At 37.9% G+C, this 27,729-nt stretch overlaps 1 protein-coding gene and 1 long non-coding RNA gene across 7 annotated transcripts in view; one reads left to right on the top strand and one right to left on the bottom strand.

Moving 5' to 3' along the window:
- The window catches only part of ITSN1 (intersectin 1), a 221,887-nt gene that overhangs the window by 159,152 nt on the left and 35,006 nt on the right, over window positions 1-27,729 (bottom strand). The window lies entirely within an intron of this gene.
- Window positions 67-27,524, top strand: LOC131513081 (uncharacterized). Its single transcript, XR_009262453.1, has 3 exons — window positions 67-158; window positions 26,401-26,562; window positions 27,391-27,524. It is a non-coding gene; the product is annotated as an uncharacterized LOC131513081 (long non-coding RNA).

Below are 27,729 nucleotides of genomic sequence, written 5' to 3'. Positions count from 1 at the left end.
ACTGACCTAACAATGGGACCTCTGTGAGCAGGCAGCAGCAGGCAGAACTTGTACTTGGAACCTAATCAGGAAGAAGACCTGCTACAACCAACACCAGCACTGTGCAGAGGGTCACCGCAGCACCCAGAACCTGAGATGAAATTCACAATCTCCACGAGGTAATCCAAACTTACTGGACATACATGCAACTAGGAAAATCTTGCAAATTCTCAAAGAAAGGAAAGACTGTAATAAACAGATCCCAGATCCCAAATGATACAGAGACTGAAATTATCACAAAGACTTCAGAGGAGCTATTAGCACCTGTGTTCCATGAGGTAAAAGTAAACACAAATGAAATGACTTGAAATACACAAGATCAGCAGAGAAGAAAAAATTAGCTGAAAAAGAAGCAAATGGAAATTTTAGAGAGAAACTTAGATCTTCAAGAATAAAGGAACAGAAACAGAAATGATAAATATATGGATAAATACATAAAATTATATTTTTCCTATAAAACTCCTTAAGATACGTAGAGTGCTGAAAGCAAATATTGTCACACTGTGTAGCAGGGCTATCAACATGTATAAATGTAATAATACATAGGACAACCTTAACATAAAGGTCTGTTGGGTAAGAGTAAGGGACTTAGACGGCTGCAAGCCTTCTACATTTTATTTCAAGTAATAAAATATTACCTGTAAGCAGACTATGAAAGTTAAATATATTTAATCCCTAGAGTGACTACTTAGAAAAATAAAAACACAAACACACAAAGAAATATAGCCAGAAAGGCAATAGACAAATGAAAACAGAACGCTAAAAATTACTCAATTCAAAAAAGTCAGGAAAAGAAGAAGAGAAGAACAAAAAACAGGATAAACAAAACAAATAATAAAATAGCAGATGTAATTCTAAAATACCAATGACCACGTTAAATGTTAATGGTCTAAACACTAAAGAAGAGAATGGGGGGGGGGGAGCAATGTAAACGACAAATAGAAGGAAGGGAATAATAAAGATACTAGCAGATATAAAAGAAAATCTTTAAAAGACCTACAATAGAGAAAATTAATGAAACCAAACTCTGGTTCCTGGGGGTAGGGGGGAAAAACCCTTACTGACACTGATTAAAAGAGAGGGAGAACACAAATCAGATCAGAAATGAACTAAGGGTCATTACCATCAATCCTACAAACATTAAAAGAATAAGAAATACTAAAAACAACTTTATGCCAACAATTTGACAATGTGGATGAACAAATTTCTTGGAAAAAACTTACTAAAATTGATACAAGGAGAAACAGAGTATCCAAATATTACTATACTTATTAAAGGAACTGATTTTATTTTTTCTTCCCAAAAAAGAAAACTGCATTCTCAAATGGTTTCACTGGTGAATTCTATCAAACATTCAAGGAAAAGAAAATACAAAAACGTTGCAAACTTTTTCAAACAATAGAGGGATTAGTGACCAACTCATGTTTTTGAAGCCATCATAATGCTAACACCTGACAGATATTATCTTCCAAAAATTACATATCAAGACCCTAAAGAATATAGATGCCAAGATCCTTCACAATAAAAGCTTCATCTTAATAATACATAAAAAGGTTAATGAAACATTACCAAATAGGGTTTATCACAGAAATGCAAGATTTGCTTACCATTTGATAATCAGTTAATGTAATTTACCACATTAAATGAATAAAGCAAAACAGACAAACAAACAAAAAAACCCCAATATGATCATTTCAGTAAATGTGGGGAAAAAAAGCTTTTGACAAAAAATCAACACCTAATAATGATTAACACTCCCAGAAAATTAGAATTAATAGGAAACTTCCTCAGATACAGGGCATCTATGAAAACCTACAGCTAATATAGTTAATGGTTTAAGACTGAATTTCTCCCCCTGAAAATAGGAAGGCAGGGATATCTGCTTTTACCACTCCTATTCAACATTGTTCTGAAGGTTCTAGCCACTGAAGTAAGGTAAGAAAAACAGAAAAATAATAGCCATAAAGATTGGAAAAGAATAAAATGAAACTCTCCCTACTTGCAGAAAACTCCAAGGAAGCTACTAGATACGGTAATAAGTGAATTTACCAGATTCTTATTTTGCAAAGTGACTTAGCAAAATTACAGGATAAAAGGTTAAGTTAATAACGTTCTAAAAATCAACTGATTTCTCATATACTAGAAGCAAATAATTGGAAAGTGAAATTAGACAAACAATCCCATTTACAGTAGTGCCAAAAAATGTATAAGTGCTAGGTATAAATTTAACAAAAGACATCAGGGGTGCCTGGCTGGCTCAGTTGGTAGAGGACGGTACTCTTGATCTCAGGGTCATGAGTTCAAGCCCCCCTTTAGGGCATAGAGCTTACTTAAAAAACAAAACAAACCAAACAAAAGACATCCAAGGCCTCTACATTGAACACACTACAAAATATTAGGGGGAAAAATTAAAGAAGACCTACATAAATGGAGACATATACTAAGTTCCTGGATTAGAAGATTTAATATTGTTAAAGTTGCAGTTCTCTCCAAATGGATCTGTATATTCGATGCATTTCCAATCGAACTGCAGCAGGCTTTTTAGTAGAAACTAACAAGCTAATATTAAATTTACATGGAAATGCAAAGGACCTAGAATAACCAGAGCAGTTTTAAAAAGTAACAAAATTAGAGTACTTATCCTACCTGATTTCAAGATTTACTATGAAGCAACAGTAATCAAGACCTTTGGAATTGGTGCAAAGAGAGACATACCAGATCAATGGAACAGAAAACAAGGGTTCAGAAATAGATTTACACTTTTGGTGAATTCATTTTTAGTAAAGTAACAAAGGCAAACCACTGGAGGGAAAAAAAAAAAGACTTTTCAACAAACAAACAAACAAACAAACAGTGTATCAACTGGATATTCATATAGAAAAAAAGAAAAAGAACATTGACCCTAACTTCATATTATACACAAAAATTAACTCAAATGGAGCGAAATTAAAAAATTTAAATTTGGACTAATTTAAAACCATATAGTTTAACATTAAAATTCTAAAAGATGGGAGAATACCTTCATGACCCTTGACTAGACAATAATTTCTTAGAATACAAATAAGCATGATTTATTTACAAAAAAGAAGGGCTGGGCTTCATCAAAAAAATTAACTCTTCAAAAGTACCATTAAGAAAACAAAAACGAAAGCTATAAACAAAAAAACATTTGCAACACAATCATCAGACAAAGGAACTGTATTCAGAATAATATGGAACTCTTACAACTTTCTTAAAAATAAAATAAGATGGGGGAGGGGAGGGGCGTCTGGGTGGCTCAGTAGGTTAAGCAACCAACTGTTGATTTCAGCTCAGGTCATGATCTCACTGTTCCTGGGATCAAACCCCATATCAGGCTCTGTGCCAACAGTATGAGCCTTCTTGGGATTCTCACCCTCCCTCTCTCTGCTCCTCCCCCTGTCAAAATAAATAAATAAACTTATAAGACAGGAGCACCTGGGTGGCTCAGTCAGTTAGTTGACTTCAGCTCAAGTCATGATCTCACGGTTCATAAGTTCAAGCCCCACGTTGGGCTCTGTGCCGACAGTTCAGAGCCTGGGGCCTGAACTGTGGATTCTGTATCTTCCTCTCTGTTCCTCCCCCACTCACGTTCTGTCTCTCAAAAATAAATAAACATTAAAAATTTTTTTCAATAATAATATGGATTTGCCTATGGCTCACCATAGCTTGCTTATCCTGAACTGCAATTCCTCTGCTCTTCCCAAATAAGCATCTTTTGTACTTAAAAGAAATAATAAGACGGGTGCCTGGGTGGCTTAGTTGGTTGATTAAGCGTCTGACTTCAGTTCAGCTCATGATCTCATGGTTTCTGAGTTTGAGCCCGGCATTGGGCTCTCTGCTGTCAGTGTAGAACCTGCTTCAGATCCTGTCTCCCTACCCCTCTGCCCCTCCCCGACTTGTGCACACTCCCTTACTTCCTCTCTCCTGTCTCTCTCTCAAAAATGAACATTAAAAAAAAAAAAAAAAAAAAAAAAAAAAAACAAAAAACCTCAGTGAGGAAATGGTCAAAAGAAATGTAACACACTTCACCAAATAACTTAAATAAATGGCAAATAAACACATGGAAAGAAGCTCAACATCATGAGCCATTAGGGAAATTAAACTGCAATGATATGCCACTATATTTCCACTGGAATGGCAAACACGAAAGACTGACCATACCAAGGATTCTGAAGTGCTGCTGACAGGAACATAAGATGGGATGACCACTTTGAAAAGCAGACTTTCCTTAAAAAGTTGTACAGATCCCACTGGATCTTGCCACTCAACTTCTAGGTATTTAGCTAAAAGAAATGAAAATTTGGGGTGTCTGGGTGGATCAGTAGGTTAGGCATCCGACTCTTGACCTCAGCTCATGTCATGACCTCTCAGTTCATGGGTTCGAGCCCTGAATTAGGCTCTGTGCTGACAGTGCAGAGTCTTCTTGGGATTCTCTCTCTCTCTCTCTCTCTCTCTCTCTCTCTCTCTCTCTCTCTCTCCCTCTCCCTCTGCCCCTTCCCAGCTCATGCTCTCTCTCTCAAAATAAATAAATTAAAAACAAAAAAGAAAAGGAAATAAATGTTTATGTCCACACAAAAATTTCTAAACAACCATATCAACTTTTTTTTAAATGTTTATTTTTATTTTTGAGAGAGAGAGAGAGAGAGAGAGAGAGAGAGAGAGAGAACGAGTGGGGGAGGGGCAGAGAGAGAGGGAGGCACAGAATCCAAAGCAGGCTCCAGGCTCTGAGCTGTCAGCACAGAACCCAACAACAGGGCTGGAACTCATAAACCTTGAGATCATGACCTGAGCTGAAGTGTGATGCTTAACCGATGCATCGGTTATGCCTGAGCCAGCCAGGTGCCCCTCAACTTTATTTTTAAGAGCCAAAGCTAGTAACCCAAATATCAATCGAATGATGAAGGGATAAAGAGTGATTTATCTCTTGTACTGCTTAGCAATAAAATGTAATACTACTTAGCAATAAAAAGGAACCAACTGAGGAGTGCCTGGGTGGCTCAGTTGGTTGGGTGTCCAACTTCGGCTCAGGTCATGATCTCACAGTTCGTGAGTTCGAGCCCCACGTCAGGCTCTGTGCTGACAGCTCAGCCTGGAGCCTGCTTCAGATTCTGTGCCTCCCTCTCCCTCTGCCCCTCTCCCACTAGTGCTCTGTCTCTGTCTCTCAAAAATGAATAAACATTAAAAAAAAAATTTTTTTTCAAAGAACCAACTGGTGCCACAAGCCACAACATGCATGAATGTCAAAATTATTATGCTCAGTGAAAGAAGCCATGTCTATATATGTACACACTGACTCCATTTTTGTTAAAATTCTAGAAAATATAAACTAATCTATAGTGGCAAAAAACCAATCAGTAGTTTCCAGGAGATGGGAGATACAGAGGAAGGGACATATTACAAAAATAGAAAGAGACAAGGGAAAGGTGATGGTTTCATAGGTATATGCATATATCAAAACTGATCAAATAGTATACTTTAAACATATCCAGTTTATTGTAGTTCAATTATATCTTGATAAAGTTGGGGAAAAGTCATAAGCCACAACACACCAAAAAACTCTATGAATAAAATCAAGAGTTGTGCAATCCTAGCAGTTCAATACAAATTGGAATTATCTGTGTTGGAACATCATCTGACAAAAGTACTTATTCCCAGTAACTCCCAACAAGTATTTGATCATTAGAAAACAACAAAAAAAGACAACTTTGAGCTCAACTTAAAAACTTAATTGAAGAGACATAACAAATGATGAACAATAAGGCTTGTGAGCAAGAATGTTTAATATAAGCAGCAGTTCTCAGATTGTGATAATGAATCCTTAAAAACATTATTTAGTAAAGACGACAGAAAATTTATTTTTAGAGTCTTTTTTTTTTTTTTTTTTTTTTTTACAGAAGTAGGGTCGGATGGGACATAGTCTGTGTTGAATGAAACCAAAATGCCTTACTAGAAAATACAAAGTATTGATCTTAATTTCAATATGTCCAGTGTGTTTTGGAACGAATGCCGTTTACTAAATACACAAAGACCAGTGGTTTTCCAAATGCCTTTATGACCAAATAATAAATGCACATAACAGCTATATTCTGATATTCAATTCCACTGAAATGGGAAAAAAGTCTAGAAAGTATAGAATAAAAACCAGACATTCTTTAAAATGCCACCAATTAAAAGTTGGCCCAGCTCTGGAAACACAAATCAAATTCTGCACATATCCTAATGTACACTAAGTGAAAAGAAATCAAAGTATTTGTAAGTATATAAACTAAATTCGTATGTAATGGAACAGTAAATATGAAGCCTCACAGAATCAGCATTTGGTTTGTGTGAGAAGAATATATATACCCCTAGAGGCAAATTATAAAGGCTTTTCAGAAAAAGATTAAAACTGCATTCACTGCTGTAGCTATCAAAATAAATTCTATAGTTGAAACAAATTTAGAATGATATGTGAGACGTAAATTTCAGTCCCTCCATCTCTACAGTTAACAGCATTTGGCTAGATATTGTATTAAGACTTTTCTATTCAAATTTCCAGAATATCAATCTTTTAGATTTATGACAAATTTATAATAAATTTTCAAATGTTAAGGTAACTGAAAAAGAAGGTGTTTTTGTTTTTTTTTTACTCTCATGTCTGAGCATTTGTATACTTAGTATTTTCATATTCTTCTCACTTAGGATCAAATAATCATTTCTATTTAGATCTTACTTGAAAATAAGCCTTTATGCCTTTCAAAGATTCCCTCTCTCCAAAGCCTTATTCATTTACTCAGGAAAACTTTTTATTCCCATGGACAACATAAAGCTGTACTGATCCAAAACAAAAACAACAGGCTTGTATCAGTAATTTTTATCTCCTCATTGAACCATTTTAAGATTGTTTTAAAACAGCTGAATTATGAATTCTTATCTCATTCAAATGACACCATGAAGCTCTACTCCAGAATGAGAAATAATGGTCTACACATTATGCTAAAATTATAGATTCGGATAAGGTGAGGAATTATTACCATGATCCTTGCTATTAAGAAGTTTACAATCAACTCATACAACTCAATAGCAAAAAAATAAATAACTCAGTTAAAAAATTAACCAATCTACAGATTCAATGCAACCCCCATCCAAACATCAACAGAATTTTTCACAGAACTAGAACAATACTACAATCTGTATGGAACCACAAGAGACCCCAAATAGCCAAAGCGATCTTGAGAAAGAAGAACAAAACTGGAGTATCACAATCCCAGAGTTCAAGATATACTGCAAAGCTGTAGTAATCAAGAAAGTATAGCAGTGACACAAAAACAGACACAAAGATCAACTGAGCAGAATGGAGAGCCCAGAAATAACCTCACGCTTATATGGTCAACTAATCTACAATAAAGGAAGCAAGAATATACAATAGTGAAAAGACAGTCTCTTCAATAAATGGTGCTGGGAAAACTGGATAGCTAATGCAAAAGACCTTCTCACACCATCCACAAAAATAAAATGGATTAAAGACCTACATGGAGGACCTGAAACCATAAAACTCCTAGAAAAAAAACATAGGACGTAATCTCTTTGACATCAGCCTTAGCAACTTTTTTCCTAGATCTATCTCCTCAGGCAAGGGAAACAAAAGCAAAAATAACTGTTGGGACTACACCAAAATAAAAAGCTTCTGCACAGTGAAGGAAACCATCAACAAAATGAAAAGGCAACCTACTGAATGGGAGAAGATATTTGCAAATGACATATCCAATAAGCGGTTAATATCCAAATACAAACTTCTACAACTCAACACCAAGAAAAATCTGATTTAAAAAAATGGGCAGGGGCGCCTGGGTGGCTCAGTCGGTTAAGTGTCCAACTCTTGATTTCCACTCAGGCCACGATCTCACAGTTCAGGAGCTTGAGCCCCACATCAGGCTCTGCATTGGCAATGCAGAGCCTGTTTTTGGATTCTTTCTCTCCCTCTCTCTCTGCCCCTCCCCTGCTCATGTTCTCTCTCTCAAAATAAATAAACATAAAAATAAAAAATGGGGAGAGGACCAGAACTGACATTTTCTCAAAGGCATACAGATGGCCAACAGATATATGAAAAGATGTTCAACATCACTAATCATCAGAGAAATGCAAATTTATTTTTTTTTTTATTTTTTTTTTTTAATTTTTATTTTTGGGACAGAGAGAGACAGAGCATGAACGGGGGAGGGGCAGAGAGAGAGGGAGACACAGAATCGGAAACAGGCTCCAGGCTCCGAGCCGTCAGCCCAGAGCCTGACGCGGGGCTCGAACTCACGGACCGCGAGATCGTGACCTGGCTGAAGTCGGACGCTTAACCGACTGCGCCACCCAGGCGCCCCAGAGAAATGCAAATTTAAAAAAATATGAGATGTAACTTTATACTTGTCAAAATGGCTAGAATCAAAAAGACAATTAACAAGTGTTGGTGGGGATGTGGAGAAAAAAGGAAACTTCTCTACTGCTGGTTGGAATATAAATTGGTGCAGCCACTATGGAAAACAGTAAGGAGGTGCTGCAAAAAATTAAAAATAGAAATACCAGGGCACCTGGGTGGCTCCATCGATTGATCGTCTGACTCTTGATTTCGGTTCAGGTCATGATCTCATGGTTTGGGGTATCAAGCCCTGCATCGGGATCTCTATCAGCCTGGGGCCTGCTTGGGGTTCTCTCTCTGCCCCTTCCCCACTTACACTCTCTCCCTCAAACGTTAAAACAAAAGAAAAAGAAAAGTCTTCATAAAAAAAATAGAAATACCATACGATCCAGTAATTCCACCATTGGGTATTTACCCAAAGAAACTGAAAACACAAATTTCAAAAGATAGATGCACCCCTATATTTACTGTAGCATTATAATAATAACTCAGATATGGAAGCAACCCAAGTGTTCATCAATAGATGAATGGATAAAGATATGGTGCACACACACACACACAGGAATATTACTCAGCCACAAAAAAGAATGAGATCTTGCTATTTGTGATAACATGGATGGATCTTGAAGACATTATGACAAGTGAACTAAGTCAGACAGAGAAGGATAAATACCTTATGATTTCCCCAATATGTGGAATCTAAAAAAAAAACAAAGGAACAAACACACAAACTCTTAAATAGAGAATAAATTGGTGGTTGCCAGAGGGGAGGTGGAAGGGTTGGGTGAAATAGATAAAGGGGCTTAAGAGACACAAACTTCCAGTTATAAAACAAATACGTCACAAAGATGAAAAGTATAGCATAGGGAATACAGTTAACAATACTGTAATAACACTGTATGATGACAGATGGTGACCACACTCATTGTGGAAAGCACTGAGTGATGTAAAGTTGTTGAATTAATGTACTGTATATCTGAAACTAATACGACATTGTATGTTAAAAACAACAAATGGGCAAAGGACCTGAATAGGCATTTTTCAAAAGATCTACAGAAGGCTAACAGACATATGAAAAGATGCTCAGTATCACTCATCACTAGGAAAATGCAAATCAAAACCACAATGAGGTAGGACAGCTATTACCAAAAGGAGAAGAGAGAACAAATGCTAGCTAGCAAGGACATGGAGAAAAGGGAACATTTGTGCCCTGTCGGGAGGGTCGTAAATTTGTACACCTGCTATGGCAAACAGTATGGAGGCTCCTCAAAAAAAACAAAAAATAGAATTACTATTACAATTCAGCAATCCCACTCCTGAATCTATGTCCAAGGATGAAATCAATATCTCAAAGAGATGTATGAATCCTCATATTTACTGTAGCATTGTTCACAATAACCAAGATAATGTCAGTGGATACACAGATAAGGAAAATGTGGTATACATACATATATATGTATTCGACCATTTAAAAAAAAAGGAGGAAATCCTGCTATTTGTAACATGAATGAGCCTGGAGGACATTTTACAAAGTGAAATAATCCAGACATGGAAAGACAAGTACCGTATGATCTCACTTACAGGTGGAATCTAAAAAAGCCAAACTAATGGAACCAGAAAGTAAAATGGTGATTGCCAGGAGCTAGCAGGCGGAGGGAAGGAGAAGAAGCTTGTTGAAGGAGATAAAATTTCAGTTATAGAGGCGCCTGGGTGGCTTAGTGGATTAAACATCCGACTCTCCACTTTGGCTCAGGTCACGATCTCACAGTTTGTGAGATCAAGCCGTGAGGTTGGCTCTGCGCTGACAGCATGGGGCCTGCTTGGGATTCTCTCTCCCTCTCTCTCTGCCTCCCCCTCCCCCCTCTCTCTCACACACACACATACACACACACACACACACACTCTCTCTCTCTCTCTCTCTCTCTCTCTCTCTCTCTCAAAATAAATAAACTTAAAATTTCAGTTATAAAATGAGTTAAGTTCTGGGGATCGAATGTATAGTGACTGTAGTTAATAATACTGTATTCTATACTTGAAATCTGCTAAGAGAATAGATCTTAAGTTCTCTCACTACACACACACACACACACACACACACACACACACACACACAGAGTTAACTACATGAAGTATGGATGCATTAATTAGCTTAACTGTGGTAAGCACTCGCAATGTATATGAATATTAAATCATCACATTGTGTACCCAAAATACACAGTACTTCAATAAAGCTGGAGGGGAAAAGAATTTACAATTAAATAGGGGATGGAAAATACACATCAAAAATCTATGTGTGTGTGTGTGTGTGTGTGCGCGCGAGCGTGTGTGTGTGTGTGAGAGAGAGAGAGAGAGAAAGTGTATATGTATACAGAGCGAGATGTAAACAACACATAATAACTAAAATTTTGTTAAATGCTTACTAATACATCTGATCTGTATTAGCCAACTTAATCTTATGAACTAACAGCCCTATGGGTTAAATGTCATTGCTATCCCATCTTACAGATATAGAAACTAAGGCAACAGTTTATACAATTATTAAATGATAGAAGAGGAGGTCAGGATTTGGTTTCAGGGCACATGATCATAACCTCATACTTTCAGGATTATGAACTTGTTGGAACAACCATGAAGTAGTTAGCTTGGTAAACCAAACAGGGTGGAGCTGGGAGGTGGGGAGTGAGGGGATACTGTTCCAAGCAATAAAAGCATTAGAACACAAAAAGGACGCAGAAAGGGAAACCACGTGTTTGTTTTTTTAAAGTATCCTAGCAGACCACAGAGGAAACTGAACAGGAGAAAGAAGTTTGACAGAATTTTGCTGTATAAGACCAAAGAGCTTTTTCCTTCTTGTATAAAAAAGCAAAGCTCCCCGAAGTGTAAACATTTATCACACAGAAGCCCAAAGTTATACGTATATATGCATATATATATGTATACACACACACACACACACACACACACATATATATATATATATATACCCAAAATCCCAGGGGAAAAGAAAGCCAGAAAGACAAAGAAAGAAAGAAAGAAAGAAAGAAAGAAAGAAAGAAAGAAAGAAAGAAAGAAAGAAAGAAAGAAAGAAAGAAAAAACAAAAACAAAACCAAAAAAAGTGAGTGAAGGCAGAAGTTCTAATCATATGATAGGATTTCAATGAGTTATTGAACAAACAGAAAAGCCAAGAACTTACTTAGAGCAAAGCAGAGAAGGAAGGGCATGTTTCTGTCTAAGGTGGCTGGCCCTGCTGTCAGGGAAGGAGACACACGCAGGAAGGTTGGTCTGGAGGGCTCCCCAAGACAGTGCTAGGTAAGGTGGTGCTTCAAGCATCTGGAGTTCTTAGAGGCAGAGAGGGTGGTCACTGTGTAGACAAATATGGCCTGTACCCTCCTACTTTAATTAACAGCTTTGTATATTTCCTTTTAGTCTTTTCCCTATATTTATACAATTGCTTCCTTCTTTTCACACTTTCCATTGTAATACATGCTTTCCCCAAGTTATTTTAAAGCATTTCATAAACATGCTGCCAGAATTAGTAATCTTCAGAGTGAGGCAAACACTCCTATACTTACACATAAAAAATAGAAAAACTGGGGCGACTGAATGGCTCAGTCGGTTGAGCATCTGACTCTTGATTTCAACTCAGGTCATGATCCCAGGGATGTGGGATGGAGCCCCCTGTCAGACTCTGCACTGGGTGTGGTGCCCGCTTGAAATTCTCTGTCTCTCCCTCTGTCCCTCTCCCCTGCTTGCTCTCTCTTTCTCTCAAATAAAATTTAAAAAAGAAAGAAAGAAGGAAAGAAAGAAAGAAAGAAAGAAAGAAAGAAAGAAAGAAAGAAAGAAAGAAAGACACACAGACTACTGAGCAATCAAGAAATAGGTAAACAGTAGTTAAAAAAAATTTTTTTAACGTTTATTTATTTTTGAGAGACATAGTGTGAGCAGGGGAAGGGCAGAGAGAGAGGGAGACACAGAATCTGAACCAGGCTCCAGGCTCTGAGCTGTCAGCACAGAGCCCGATGCCGGACTGGAACTCACGAACCATGAGATCATGACCTGAGCCAAAGCCTAAGTCAGATGCTTAACCGGCTGAGCCACCCAGGAGCCCTAGTAAATAGCAGTTTTTAAAAGTTTAGATGAGGAGTGGCGCCTGGGTGGCTCAGTCGGTTGAGCATCCGACTTCGGCTCAGGTCATGATCTCACAGCTCGTGAGTTTGAGCCCCACGTCGGGCTCTGTGCTGACAGCTCAGAGCCTGGAGCCTGCTTCTGCTTCTGTCTCTCCCTCTCTCTCTGCCCCTAACCCACTCACATTCTGTCTCTGTCTCTGTCTCTGTCAAAAATAAATAAACATTAAAAAAAAAAAAATTTTAGAGTCTGGATGAATGTTAGGATTTTTAAGCAGATGGCTAGAATGTATCTGAGCAAAGTCTGTAACCTTTCTTCATCTCAGCTTCAGAAAGGTAAGCTAATTAATGAGAGCTAAAGGAATAAATACTCATCCTTAATTTCGGTATCTACATTAAAATCCCAAATGTTGATATTTTAAAGTAGAAGACCTCTATAAACGTGTATTTATAAAATAGGAAGACCATTCTTAAAGTAGTATTTATTAAATATCATTCCACATGAAAATGAAAATTATGCTGAAAGAGGTTTGTTATTTGATTTCCATTTTATTATCATAAAGGAAGATTATTCAGAAAATATGAAATGATTTCAAAAGACAAAATGTACTAATAAATTCTAAATGTAGAAGTTTTAAAAAGGCTAAATTTAACTTGAGAAATAAATTTTTTTGAGAAATAAAATTTCTAAACCCTAAATTGTTGGCAAAATTTAAACTGTTAAACTCTATATTAAATAATTTGAGTATCTGAAACATCTTTAAAAACAGGTATGTGATATGATTCTTTTAGATTTCCTGAAGGTTTGGAAATGTTCTAAGGTTTGTTTTGGGGTTTTTTTTTTTTTTTTTTTTTTTGGACAATGTTCTAGGGCTTTTTTAAATTAAAGGGGGAAAAGACATAAATGAAAACAAGTATGTGAGATGAAATGAGGTAATTAAAATATATACTCATTCACAGAAACAGGAATCTTCACAATTATGTAATTCAAATAATCAGCAAATTTCTAATATACCAAAACAGGGCTAATTTAGGATTTAATGGCCTAAAGAGGAAAAGGAGATTATGTTCATACATTATCAGTTTTTCACTTAATTACTGACCATGCCATCACAAAAATCTTATAATCCTCTTACATAAATAAGGAAAGGTTATGGGAGGGGTGAGGCAAAGGCCTGAGTGGTTCTGCAAACACTCCAATGACCCAGGTTACTGGATTCATAACCAAAAGACACCTAGTCTCAGTATTTTAAAATGTACTCTTGGGGCGCTTGGGTGGCTCAGCCGGTTAATCGTCCGACTTCAGCTCAGGTCATGACCTCGCAGTTCATGAGTTTGAGCCCTGCACTGGGTTCTGTGCTGACAGCTCAGAGCCTGGAGGCTGCTTTGGATTCCGTGTCTCCCTCTCTCTCTGACCCTCCCCTGCTCGCACTCTGTCTCTCTCTCTCTCTCTCTCAAAAATAAATAAACATTAAAAAAAATTTTTTTAAATGTACTCTTGGTAGGGAAGGTATTTTATATCATGAAACATTTTTAAGTGAATCAGGCTCACCCCTCCTATTCTCCTTAAATTTACAATACTCCAGCAGTCCTGGATTGTAGACAGCTTCATGTATGCTACCAGTGACAGAAAGGCAAGCTAGCTGGAAGGTATCAGAGGCCAGAGAGGTAAAGAAACAAAAAGATTGGGGCGCCTGGGTGGCGCAGTCGGTTAAGCGTCCGACTTCAGCCAGGTCACGATCTCGCGGTCCGTGAGTTCGAGCCCCGCGTCAGGCTCTGGGCTGATGGCTCGGAGCCTGGAGCCTGTTTCCGATTCTGTGTCTCCCTCTCTCTCTGCCCCTCCCCCATTCATGCTCTGTCTCTCTCTGTCCCAAAAATAAATAAAAATTTAAAAAAAAAAAATGTTGAAAAAAAAAAGAAACAAAAAGATCTAGGGGCGCCTGGGTGGCGCAGTCGGTTAAGCGTCCGACTTCAGCCAGGTCACGATCTCGCGGTCCGTGAGTTCGAGCCCCGCGTCAGGCTCTGGGCTGATGGCTCAGAGCCTGGAGCCTGTTTCCGATTCTGTGTCTCCCTCTCTCTCTGCCCCTCCCCCGTTCATGCTCTGTCTCTCTCTGTCCCAAAAATAAATAAAAAATGTTGAAAAAAAAAAAAAAAAAAGATCTATTCTTTTTCATATTTAAAATGTTGAGCTTGCGTTTTAACGGGTCTATTGTCTACATTCAGTTCAGGGAGTCCACTCCCCACATTCAGGCTAATTTACTTGAAATAGATTTTCATGGTAGGTAGTGAACTTTAAATTCATTTCTTATAAAGAAGTATTTTTTTTTAATGTTTATTTATTTTTGAGACAGAGAGAGACAGAGCATGAATGGGGGAGGGTCAGAGAGAGGGAGACACAGAATCTGAAATGGGCTCCAGGCTCTGAGCTGTCAGCACAGAGCCCGACGCGGGGCTCGAACTCACGGACCGCGAGATCATGACCTGAGCCGAAGTCGGCCGCTTAACCGACTGAGCCACCCAGGCGCCCCAAAGAAGTATTTTTTAAATTTTGTGTTTGAAAGTTGTTCAAAAGGGGATGGGCACCTGGCTGGCTCAGTCGATGGAGCATCTTACTCTTGATCTCAGGGTTGTGTGTTTGAGCCCCACGATGGTTGTAGAGATTTACTTTAAAAAATTAAAATTTAAATTAAAAAAAAGAAAGTTACTCAAAAAGTAGTTTTAGGTTCAAGGACTACAGGAATAGGAAGATACAGGATAGAAATGTTAAATTTCTAGAAATTTGGCATCAAGGAAGTATTGAAAAGAAAGGAGAAAAATGTCAATATGTGAGATAATAAAAAATATATACTTTAAACATCTTTACAGTATATAAAAATATCCTCAGGAACATAAATATATATACAATTTATACTCTACTCATATCATGGTACTATCTAATATTTGAGAGTTGTGAAGAATCTGGTTTTAGGTATTTTTCTACCCACATTTTACCCCTGGTCTATAATAAAAATTAAAAGGATCACTAAAAACTACTGCCCCTAATTCTTTTCCTTTTGGAGCCTTTTACATCTCCAAAAATGCAAAATTAGAAAACCTCAAAGAAAGAAGAAAAAAAAAAATCAAAGGAAATCTTTCTCTTCTATATGCATAAAAAAAAAAGTCTGCAATGAATAGAAACGAGAAGAGCCTACACCCGTGTTCTATAGCGAGTCTTACAACAAACCCCACTCCTGTGAAAACTGCTTGAGCAGGAGATGAACACAAAGCCGAAGCCGCCCTGTAAGATTACACAGAAAGGCAGGATGTACACAAAGCCCTTTTGAAACACAGAGAAAAGGTACTGAAAGCCAAACAATAAATGGACAAAGGAACTGACAAATCCCAAACATATAGCCAACCTGATCAATGCCAAATTGTCATGTCTCAAGTCATGGGCCTCAAATGGGGCTTCTGCCTGTGCTGCTGTTTCAAGCCGAGCAAGATGACCCATAAGGGATGGACAGCCTGTTTATGAGTCAGATTTTAAAACTGCACGAAGGGTAAAGAACCTGATAAAAAGGAGAACCTTATTACTAAGTTCAAAGAGACGCTGTCGACATTCTGTCTGAAAAACTGTCGTGAATATCCAAGTAGTTCTCTAAAACGGGAACAGGCATTCCTCCCAGATTTTTGTTGCTGGGAGAGGGGGTGGTGGCAGGGGACAGTGGTGAGAAGGGGACAGGTCAGGAATGCCTAGTGGTGAGGAATCACTGTCAGGCCCAGCTGTCAGCACATTACTTGGCAACACTCACTGGCATTTCAGACTATTTGTCCATTTATTTCTGCTTACTTTCCACAAAGAAAGATGCCCCAGCAGCTAGCCTCCAGAACTTCAATAAACAGATTTTAACCCCAATTCTTCTAAATCACCCTTACTTTAATATTGGCAATAGAAAAGAATTCATCTGGGAGCAATAAAACCAAGACAGCTACAAAGTTAAAAAAAAAAAAAAAATGAAGGGCAGCAAACAAAGACTGGGAAAAGGAATTTAAGAGATAAAGGAATTTAAGAGATAACCAACCCCTCTTTGAAGCTTATTTCCACTTTAGACCACCAGCTAACTGCAAAGTAACCTCTGAAAAGTAAGTCATTAACCACGGTTTGTCTAACTTTTTAAAGAAATCAGAGTCTAGAGCACTATAACTGCAGATAGAATAACCACTCAAAAGGCTTCAATAAAACAAATGAGGGTCTTCATTTATTCGAGAAGGTTCTAGTTTCAAGAGGATCATTAGGAAAAAAAAGGTTTTTTTTTCAAGGTACTAAAAGTTGAGAAAGTAATTCCCTGGAAAAAGCATGTAATGTAAAACCAAACAACAAACAATAATTTTAAGAAACACTAAGTGGGAGAAGAGCATGTCAGACCAAACTTTTATGTTAAATATAAAACATATGGAATTACAAGACTATCAGCCATAAATAAGATTATGTAAATTTAACCTATTTTCAACTCACATACTTTTCAGTATTCTCTCAAATAGAAATTAATGACCCCCCAAAAGGAAATTTAACAGGTAATCATAAACATTTCTTTTGTCACATGAAAAAAAATGTAATGAACCAGGTAAAAGAACAAAATATCGTCATCTGCATAATGTGGATGTATACTGTCACTAAATAAGAGACGATCTAAAGTTTTCTTCCAAATGAAAACTTCAACTTCCATACATTACAAGGCACATGAAACCCTTATAGGAAAACCTGAAAATAAATTTCCATGCTGCGGCACAAGAACTAATCAACTTGTACACCTCTAAACACAGCAGCAGCCAAGCCTTAGGATTATCAGTTCACCTGTGGGAAGAGTGGAAGGCTAGGCAGAGGCAAGTTTTAGAGAAAGGCTTCAGCTTTAGAAAAAAAGTCAAGAAACCACCCAGAAAGCGCCAATTGTGCAAAATAACATTGCAACACTGAAAAGAGCAAGAAAGCAGGAAGGCCTCCTGCCAGATTTTTAAGCCCGCTTCAACAAAAATAGTGCACCAGCTGCAAGTGGATAAATTAAATATGGGTTTATAGATCATAGTAAAAGAAGAAATGAAACATATGCATTCTGTGTTTAAAACAACAACAACAAACAAATAGCCAGGTGCTAGTATTTACAAAATGCTCTACATTTGAATGTATTCATCAAAACTGAATTGGCTACATATAAGCCTTGATGAGAATAACTGAGAACCCAGCCAACATTTCACATCTCGGACATCTTCACAGATGTAGTCCCACAATGGATAGCAATATCAGTTAGACCCTCCAGTCCAACATAACGAACTCCCGATGCCAGCAAGTGGAAAACTCAATGGAGATGTGTTTTAATCCCTTAGAGTTTTTGCTAAGGACAGTTCAGTGCTTGCCCAATCAGGAGATAAAGGAAATCTGCATAGGTACATATTGATAATCTGATCCACACATAGATGCTAGCTGCCTCCTGCTACAGCTGAAGCTTATTTACCAATGTGTAAAGAATGGGCGAAGTCCAAGGGAAAAAACTGTACTGCAACATCAATGAAAAGTCACTGAGTGTCATGAATGAGAGCAAAGGACAATGCAGTCATTAATAAAACCAACTGCGCCCTGGTGACCCAGGGGACTTCTATGCAGGGTAAGATTTATCATCACTAGGAAGTTTTAGGACTAAAAACTGTTCAATAACATTAGCATCACTAAACCACTAAACAGACTGTAGCTAACAGAAAACCAGACCGCTGTAGAAGGCAAGAGATACACGATTCAAATCTTTAATTTCACTCCACTTGACTGAGATACACTGAAATGTATTTAAGCCTGAGAAAAGCTGAAAAGAATCGTGGTCATCATTTACTGAAGATTTCACTAATTACTTTAAGTAGATCCAGCTGTATCACTGCAGTACAGAAAGGAAGTTTGGAAGTCTCTGTTAAAAAGAATCACAAATACATTGTGATCTGGAATAGGACTACAAAAGAAGAAAATCCCAGACTTCCTCAGTTTCATATTCTCTTTAAAAAGGCTCACTTCTATTTATAATATGAAAAATGTGGGAGAAGCCAATTTTATGCTCAAAATGTGGATTACAATTCAGTTTATCTAGAATTACATTTTAGGCACATTTGCACACTTAATGTTGACTGCATTTAATTTCAGTGTTGTGAAACCCAGTAGAGCTATTAAGCTTTATAATTCCAAATAACATTCAAAAGATTTTTGAAAAGATAACTGTTGTTACTGAAGGGAAGAAAAGTTAATTCATTCAATATGTATTTCACTGAATAACATTCATCTAGATGTGGACATTGTAAAACTAACCTTTCATTCCCTCTGTGACAAAGGTTTTATTTTCTTGACATCCCAACTTTTAAATGGATCTTACGAAGGTTTCGTCTAAGGGAAATTTTACTTGAGAATTTGAGCCAATTTACTTAAGGTCAACCCAGCTTCAAAACTTACCACAAAGGAATGAAGTAAAGCCTCAAAATAAATAAGTTTATTAATTCAGATTTCCAATGTTAATAACCACAGAGCAAAGAGAGCCCTCTCACACTGCTGGTGGGAGGGTGAACTATTACAACTCCTTTCAAAAGCAATGGGACAAGAAATGTATCAAGAATGGGGAAAAGGGACTCCTGGGCAGCTCAGCTGGTTGAGCTTCTGACTCTGGATTTGGGCTCAGGTCATGATGTCACAGTTTCCAGAGTTCAAGCCCCCCTGTCAGGCTCTACATACTGACCAAAAGCCTGCTTGGGATTCTCCCTCTCTTTCTGCCCCTCCCTTGCTCATGCTCTCTATGGCTCTCTCAAAATAAATCAATATACTAAAAAAAAAAAAAAAAAAAAAAAAAAAAAGAGGGGGGGGGAAAATGTTCTTAACTCATGTACCTAATAATTCGATTCCTGCCCTAAGAAAATAATCCAAAATGCAAAGCGATATGTCCAAAAGGTGTTCACTGTGACTTTATTCTGAACAATTAAAAACTGAAATAAACTTAAATGTTTGATAGTATAGGAACATTATTAACAGCATAGGTAGAAAATATAGGTAAATTATGATATTGTATCTATACCATGAAATATGTGACCATTAAAACAATTAAAAATGCTTATCAAAAAAAAAAGTTTAGAATTTTATACATGGTATTATGTCCACCACGTTTTTCTTTTTAAAAAATGCTCTGGCAGGGGTGCCTAGGTGGCTCAGTCGGTTAAGCATATGACTCCTGATTTCAGCTCAGGTCATGATCTCATGGTTCATTGGTTCAAGCCCCACGTTGGGCTCTGCACTGACGGCGTGGGGCCTGCTTGGGATTCTCTCTTTCTCCCTCTCTCTCTGTCCTTCCCCCGCTTGCACAAACACTCTCTCTCTCTCAAAATAAATAAATGAACTTTAAATAAAAAATGCTCTGATAGAAGAAAATATACCCCCAAATTACAAGTTGGATAAGGAGTTATAAATACTCTAACATCTAAAATGGTATAATGATTCACAGCTACTACTTTCATACGTATTGTATCAAATGAGATAACACACTGCAGTCTTGCAGAGGACTGTGAAAGCTCAGAGGGGGGAGAAAAACAACTACCAACAGGACTGAGACCGTAAGAAGTCACTTTGCAGAATAACTAGCAGAGTGTGATTTAAATTAGGAGCTGTGTATCCATACAGAGATCACAGCATTCTAGGCTGAAGAAAGGCATGATGGCAGGGACAAACTACCATATAAAAGTACAAAATGCCCCCAAGGTCTAAATGATCCTGGATGGCAGGAATATAAAAGGGGTAAGAGAATACAAGAGAGGCTATGCAGGGGAAGGGATCCCAGTAGTGGAAGGCGGCCTTCAAATTGCCTGGCCATCTGAGGAAACTTCCCCTTAATTCAGACTGCAGATGCTAAAGAGAACAGCAGCTATACAAGTTATTTGATTTTTAATTTTCTTAGAAAACTGAGTGAAATCACGCAAAAATGGTCATGTGTCACTTATTACCATTTATAAAGCAGCTGACTCAGAAAGCTCACTGGCTCACCCATTTTTAAAAGAGCTTTGCATGGAAAGACATTACTGATTAATGTTTAAAATCACCTTTTATGTTCAGAACATCTAAAATCCCAATTTTGAGGGCGCGTGCGTGGCTCAGGTGGGGAAGTGCCTGACCCTTGGTTTTGGATCAGGTCATGATCTCACAGTTCCTGAGTTCAAGCCCCGCGTCACGCTCTGTGCTGGAAGTGCACAGCCTGTTTGGGATTCTTTCTCTCTCCCTCTCTCTCTGCCCCACCCCTCACGTGTGCGCTCTCTCTCAAAAATAAACTAACAGACAAAAAATTTTTTTAATCCTAATTTTTATATTTTCTTCCTTTGTGGCTATATTTCAACAGGCAAGATCCAGAAATCGAACTGAAAAATGTTACTCTGCTGAAGAGAATAGAAACTAGAAATCTATACAGCCACCCCATCTATGTGAAATTCTAATAAAGGTGCTAACACTTGAACGTCCTCTGTTACAAGAGGCCTATGTTGCTCTAAGGAAAGCATGGGCTTTGCAACAGCATTGGCAGCAGTGAGACCACAAATCATTCTAAAATAAAAGTAAACTTCTGTGGACTCTCACAGTAGGTTAGCAAAATTTCACTGAGCCATCGTCACCAGGCAAGGCAGAAGATAATCAACAGTTTAAAGTCATCAGACGGAAAGCATCCAGTAAGCATCCGGCTCTGGAACTTACTGCCTCTGAGCCTTGTTGAGTTGCTTAGGCTATTTCTAAGTTCTAGATTCGTTATCTATAAAATGCTGGTAATAATAGTAGCTAACTGTAAGGTCCATAATGACAAAGACTCTCCCTGACCCCACCTTAATCAAGTTCCTTTAAGCCCTCCTCTCAAGTAGGCCTTGGCTTTGGCCCCATCTGGTCTTCAGTCTGCCTAGCTCAATTTTAGCAAGAATCCTGCTAAGCTAGTTTCCTGAGAACCCCGCTATCCTTGATATTTGATCACACTCGATATGTGATCGAGTTCCTCATTCCCGAACCTTTGATGGATGAGTCTTGGCCTGCCTTTAGCAAGAATCCCCGCCCTGATGGCTCTTCATAGTAATTTTCCCTCTACTGACCCTCTTCACCCCGCTCCTTGGCTGTAAACCCCCACTTGTCCCTGTGTTCAGAATTGAACCCAATCTCTCTCCTCTATTACAACAGTCTTGAATAAACTCTTCCTCACGATTTTAATGAGTGTGAGAATAACCTTTTTCTTTAATGAGGATTAAGTGAGTTTTAGTAAGTAAAAAGTTTGAAACAGTGCCTTAATGCACTTTTCTTCAGTCACAATTATCAGACAGTAAATGTAACAATGACTATATGTTTAAACATTACCATTGCTCAGCTGAAGTAAAATGATGACTATTTATTACATGACAGTTACTGTGATAAACTTACAAATTCAAAGACAGAAGGATACAGGTCCTGCATCAAAGAGCTCAAATTTAGAGCAGGAACAGAGAGTAAACAAATAATTCTGGCATAGTGGACTTCATACAACAGACAGCAGGCCAGGGTACAAAGGCAGCAGAGAAGAGAAACTGATGAACTGAACATGGTAGAAAGGTCACCAGTTAGCACACAGGCTTTGGAGAATAAAGATAAGTTTGCAGAATCACTGTCTAGGTTGAGTGTGAAGACTTGGGAAGGAAGCCATCCCATGGACAAGGGTTTAGGATGGAGGGAGCTGGGACCAGACCGTGTCCTACTAGCACTTCTTCCTGGACAAGAGAGCTACTTAAAGATTTAATAGGAATGTGTCAAGACCAGATTTACCTTTACCAATTTATTTTTTCCAATTTGCCCCTCTGAGGCAACAAAGAAGTTGCATTTGGGGAGACCCAAACAGACACACATTACATATGGCAAGAGAATGTAGTCACTGACCATAACAAGTACAAAACTAAAAAGGAAAACAATGAGCCTAGACAGTGTGTAGAAATACATCAAGGAAAGATACCCAAAATTAATACATCTACATTAGGCAACCATAAGTATTTTATTTATTATATGACTACCACAGATTGTAACTATTTACGAGTGAACTAGTCTTACAAAAAGAACTGAATTTACCTACCATTTACAGATTTCTGCCCATGCTCTCTCTCTGTCCTCCCTTCTTGCCCTGGCTAACTCTTCCTGTCATTCTGAATTTGGGCCACATGTCTTCTTTGGACCCTAAAACGGGTTAAGCGAATCTCCTCTGGTTGCTTGTGCATGCTCTTAGCTTAAAACCAGATCCACTATAAACTACTTTTTCTCAGAAAGCAGCTGACTCAGAAAGCTTACAGGATCAAGCTTACATCCTGTTTCTTACATCTGTTACATGGTTTGGCCCATAACAGGCATACAAACAATGTCTACTGAATGAATGAATGAAGTAAATACTGAGAATTCCACGTGATTACCCTTCCATCTTCAGTGGGCACCTGCACAGAGTGAGAACTGAAAAAGGAGTCTTTTCCCACTGAGATTCCTGCTATAGTGTAGTACTACAAAGATTTGGGAACCAATTTTTATTCTCCAAGGTAACAGATACCAAAGCAAAAACATACACACAAAACCCCATGCCCCAACGTAAGAATTTTTAACTCCAAATGATGTTTCAAGGAATTCAACAGAAATGAACTACTAGTTTCCTAAACTTCACGGTATTATATTAGTCATGTATTTTCAAGTCAGTTATCTGGAGTTCTGACAGAAATATGAAAAATACAGTCCCAACTAATGAAGCAGGTGCTTAAACATATGCCTTTTCAAGGGAAAAAAAGCTATGAATTAGAACACTGATGACTTTATTTTACTTGAATATCTTAACATACGCAAGGTGGCGGTTTTTTTTGTTTTTTTTTTTTGGATAAATCTTCTTCTAGATTATGTGCAATTTTGGAGGCAACAGTAAAAATACTTAGGAGTTCTTCTTTATCTGCACACAGCATAAGTCTTTCTTAGAAACAGTCTTCATTTATTTGGCCTTAAAATCAAACAAGTTCAGTTTAACATCAGAGGCTTCCCTGTTTATTTACTCAGTACCAAAGCAGGTTATCACTGCTTTTTTTTTTTTTAATATGAAATGTATTGTCAAATTGGTTTCCATACAACACCCAGTGCTCATCCCAACAGGTACCCTCCTCCATGCCCATCACCCACCCTCCCCGCCCTCCCACCCCCCCATCAACCCTCAGTTTATTCTCAGTTTCTAAGAGTCTCTTATGGTTTGGCTCTCTCTCTCTCTCTCTCTCTCTCTCTCTCTCTCTCTCTCTCTCTTTTTTCCCTTCCCCTCCCCCATGCTGTTTTTAAGAACATTTTAAAAGCAAGGTGGCCACAGGATTCCAATTCAAGTCGTATGATATAATGAGTGGCCACTGAATAACATTCACAATCCACTGACAACTGTCCTTGTCTATGTATCTGAAGACTGTCCTAAAAGCAAGCCATCTCAGCTGTTTTATTTTATTTTGAGAGAGAAAGCACACATGTAGGGGAGGGCAGAGAGGGAAGGAGAAAGTGAGAGTGAGAGTGAGAGTGAGAGAGAGAGAGAGAGAGAGAGAGAGAGAGAGAGAGAATCCCAAGCAGGCTCCTTGCTGCCAGTGTGGAGTCCAACACAGGGCTCGGTCTCCCGAACCGAACCAAAAGATGATAATCTGAGGTGAAACCAAGAGTTGGACCCTTAACCAACCAACTAAGCCACCCAGATGCCCTGTTCTTTTTTTTTTTTTTTTTTGAAGTTTATTTATTTTGAGAGAGTGTGCCTATGGGTGAGCAGGTGAGGGGCAGAGAGGCAGAGAGAGGGAGAGAGAGAGAGAGCACAAGAGGGAATCCCAAGTAGGCTCCACACCATCAACTCAGAGCCCAATGTGGGGCTCTACCTCAAGAACCATGAGATCACGACCAGAGACAAAACAAGAGACACTTAAAGGAATGAGCCACCCAGGAGTGCCTCTTTTTTCTTAAAAGTTAATTCATTTCCAGTTGAAACTGATACTAACCCTTTGAGTTGGTTGACAAAATGATGTAACAAAGGAGACCACCCTGCGAGAATCAGTCCTGTTCCCTGAAAAACTACCACTCCTACTCCAAATTCTACAAATTAGAAACATGGAAACCTAAATATATCACAGAGCATCTCCTACGGAAAAGCAAAGCAGTGCCTAAGTTGTTTAACTACTGAGGTTAAAACTCTTTAAACTTAATTAAGTAGAAGACTGGACCAGCTATGGTTAGGACTAAAATAAAGTGAATATTCTGTGAAATATACGTGAAGCATGTCCAAGTGGTGTTGAAAAATCAACCATATTAGCCATTGACAAACAAAACAACCCACACCAGATAAAGAGAACAGCTTTCCCCATAAACACACTATGGGGGTCCAGGAAAACTGCAGTCTAGTCTCCGATCTGCTCACTCACTAGTTCTAGGACTCTCGGAGCATGCCCCATATGTGAAGAATCTCATCCTGATTTTATTAGCACTCTGCTTCCCTGCAGCAGTTAACCAATGAGACCATCCATCCTGAAATTTAAGGTACAGAATAGAGGGAAAGAAGACAAAAATTGAGTTCAAGGTAGCCAGGCAACAGGCAGATGGATTCAGACTTCCCGGTCAGAGAGAGCGAAACGTGTCACTGTAAACAGTAACTCTACCCTGAAAGTGGAGAGGCCAGAGAGATACGCAGGCGAGCACTTAGCACAGTTCAATTGCCTTGCCATTAACTTAGCCATCTATCCAGACTCATCACCGTGTACTAAAAATAGGACACGAGAATGCTTTTATACTATCCCAGCTGCTAAAAACATTAAGAGAACACATTTCAAAACATGTATCAGAACTTGTACCCAAAAAGAGAAATGGTAATATACGTTTCTAGTGTGAAAAGCACAAACCAAGAAAAGTGAGATGTTGATGACACCTTGCTTTTATATAGCACCTATCTGTGAAGCAGTTCAAATATTTTTGCAAATTAAAAAAAAAAAAAAATCTAATTATAGTACTTCTAACAACATCTCTGTGACATCGGTAAAATGTAAATATAATTACTTCTGTTTGGCCACGGAAGAGAAGTAGAGGCATATTTAATCACTCTGCAAATTAGATTCCTGATCTAGCTCAGTCCAGTACTTGCAGCATCCAATACAGCCAAATCACCAAGTACCCTGTCACTGTTAACAACATAAAATAGAAACGTGAACCCCACAGTTACCTATGTTCAAGAACTCAACTCTAAAATTCAATAGTTAAGGCAAAATTGGCTTTAGTTGTAGGAGGAAAACACTTCGAAAATTCTATTTAAGATGTGGAATCTACTTTTGTTTTTCGGAGTAAATTGAAAAACTATTATTAACACCACTTGAAATTTAGAAATCACCGAAAAAGTAAAAATTCTATTTTCACACTAACCAACATGAACTGACAGCTTTATGCCTCATTCAAAGGAAAGGAATTCAGTTTAAAGTGCAAGGTCAACATACACAAAAAGACACACTGGCCTGGGAAATGAATAGGTTTAACAACAAAAGATGAGTCAACTAATACTTGTAGATCTCAGGTACTTGAAAGAAAATTTTATTTTGCCTCAAAAAAGGAATTCAATTGTCCCGCTGATGGCAAGGACACGAGATCACTTTTAAGCGTTTTATTTGTACTTTTTAAGAGCTATTATGGTGATGTACCTTTAAAAGCCAGTATATTATTACAACATTAAGGGGCACCTCCTTAATATACTGAATATATCCAACTCCTCTCAACGCCAACTCTTAGTGAAATAATTCTTTCTTCCCTCAATACTACTTAGATAAGGCACAGCCAAAACAGCACGGGATGACAAAACCTGAACTTGCTATGGGAATTTCCAAACAGATAAGAACTTAAGAACTTTGCAAACACACCCCAGGTTGAAAGACAAGAGCAACTTGAAGAAAATAGCCAGTGAAAATATGAGCACCCTTCTTAAAAGGTAAACTCTTCAATGCCAAGTCTATCTTCTTATAAATTCTATTCAGCCCCTGGCATCTGTGTTAATGCCAACAGGGAAAATGACTTCTCCTGTCACTATCAAAAGCAACTCACTCTAATGGAATGATATGATGTCTAGAATTTGCTTCAAAATAATCTGGAGTGGGGCCTGAAGGGATAGCTGGAACAAGATTGTTCAAGAGTTAACAGTTACGAAAGCTGGGTAATGGATATGGTTCATGGGGTTTATACTCCCCTCGCTTTTGTAGGTGTTGGAATTTTTCATAATAAAAGGTTAACTAGAGAAAGAAAAGAAAGTTATTTTAGAAAGTATCTCTCAATTAGCCTATTTTTATAAGCCAACAGCTCAGGAGTTACTTAACCGAGAATTCAACAGGAATAGAACATAACTACCATGTAAAAACTTCTTTATAGTTATAAAACAATCAAAATGACCCTGTGGGTTTTCCGTTGTTCATACCAGAGTAAAAAGCTGAATTAAGAAATCACCTGTCTCTAGATTGGTATTTTTCCCCTTTATATGCCATTCCAATTAAGCCTGGTTTGAAAGAATGACTGGTTTTTATTTCATCCTGACAACACTCTTTCTGAAATAATCAAAGGGAATTATGTGATACTCTAGAGAAACTACCCACAAATCCAGACTTTAAATAAAGCTTAGCAAATTTTAAACTATCCATTTTATCAGTTTCTAAGAGCTAACCTTAGATTAAACTAAATAAAGCTAATTTTTAACATATTACCTGTATTTTAATAAATACTCTCATAAATCATGCTATTCCATCTTTGGAAATTTTCATTCTTTCAGGTCCTCATAAGAACTGCAACACGAAAGAGACCAAGGCCCTGACTGTCTTCTATTCAACAGAATCAGTACTCAGATGAGTGCCATCAAGATCTCTTTAGTCTCCATAAGTGATTGCAAACACTTGACAATCAAGATTAATGTCTGACCTGTGAGTTGACCTTAACCACAGACACTTTTCTTAAAGGAGATACATGCCAGATTAGATAAGCAGTCACACGGAAACTCAGTTATTACTGAATCACATTTCTTTACATTCTACTACACATTATCAGCATTCTACTAACACAGAATTAATCAAAATCTTTTATTAGGACAGAGAAAATTAAATCCTAGAATGGG

The sequence above is a fragment of the Neofelis nebulosa genome, chromosome 5, assembly GCF_028018385.1.
Source record: "Neofelis nebulosa isolate mNeoNeb1 chromosome 5, mNeoNeb1.pri, whole genome shotgun sequence".
NCBI classification, from domain to species: Eukaryota; Metazoa; Chordata; class Mammalia; order Carnivora; family Felidae; genus Neofelis; species Neofelis nebulosa.
Note: the sequence above shows the minus strand (reverse complement) of the source record. Positions and strands in the feature narration are given on the sequence as shown.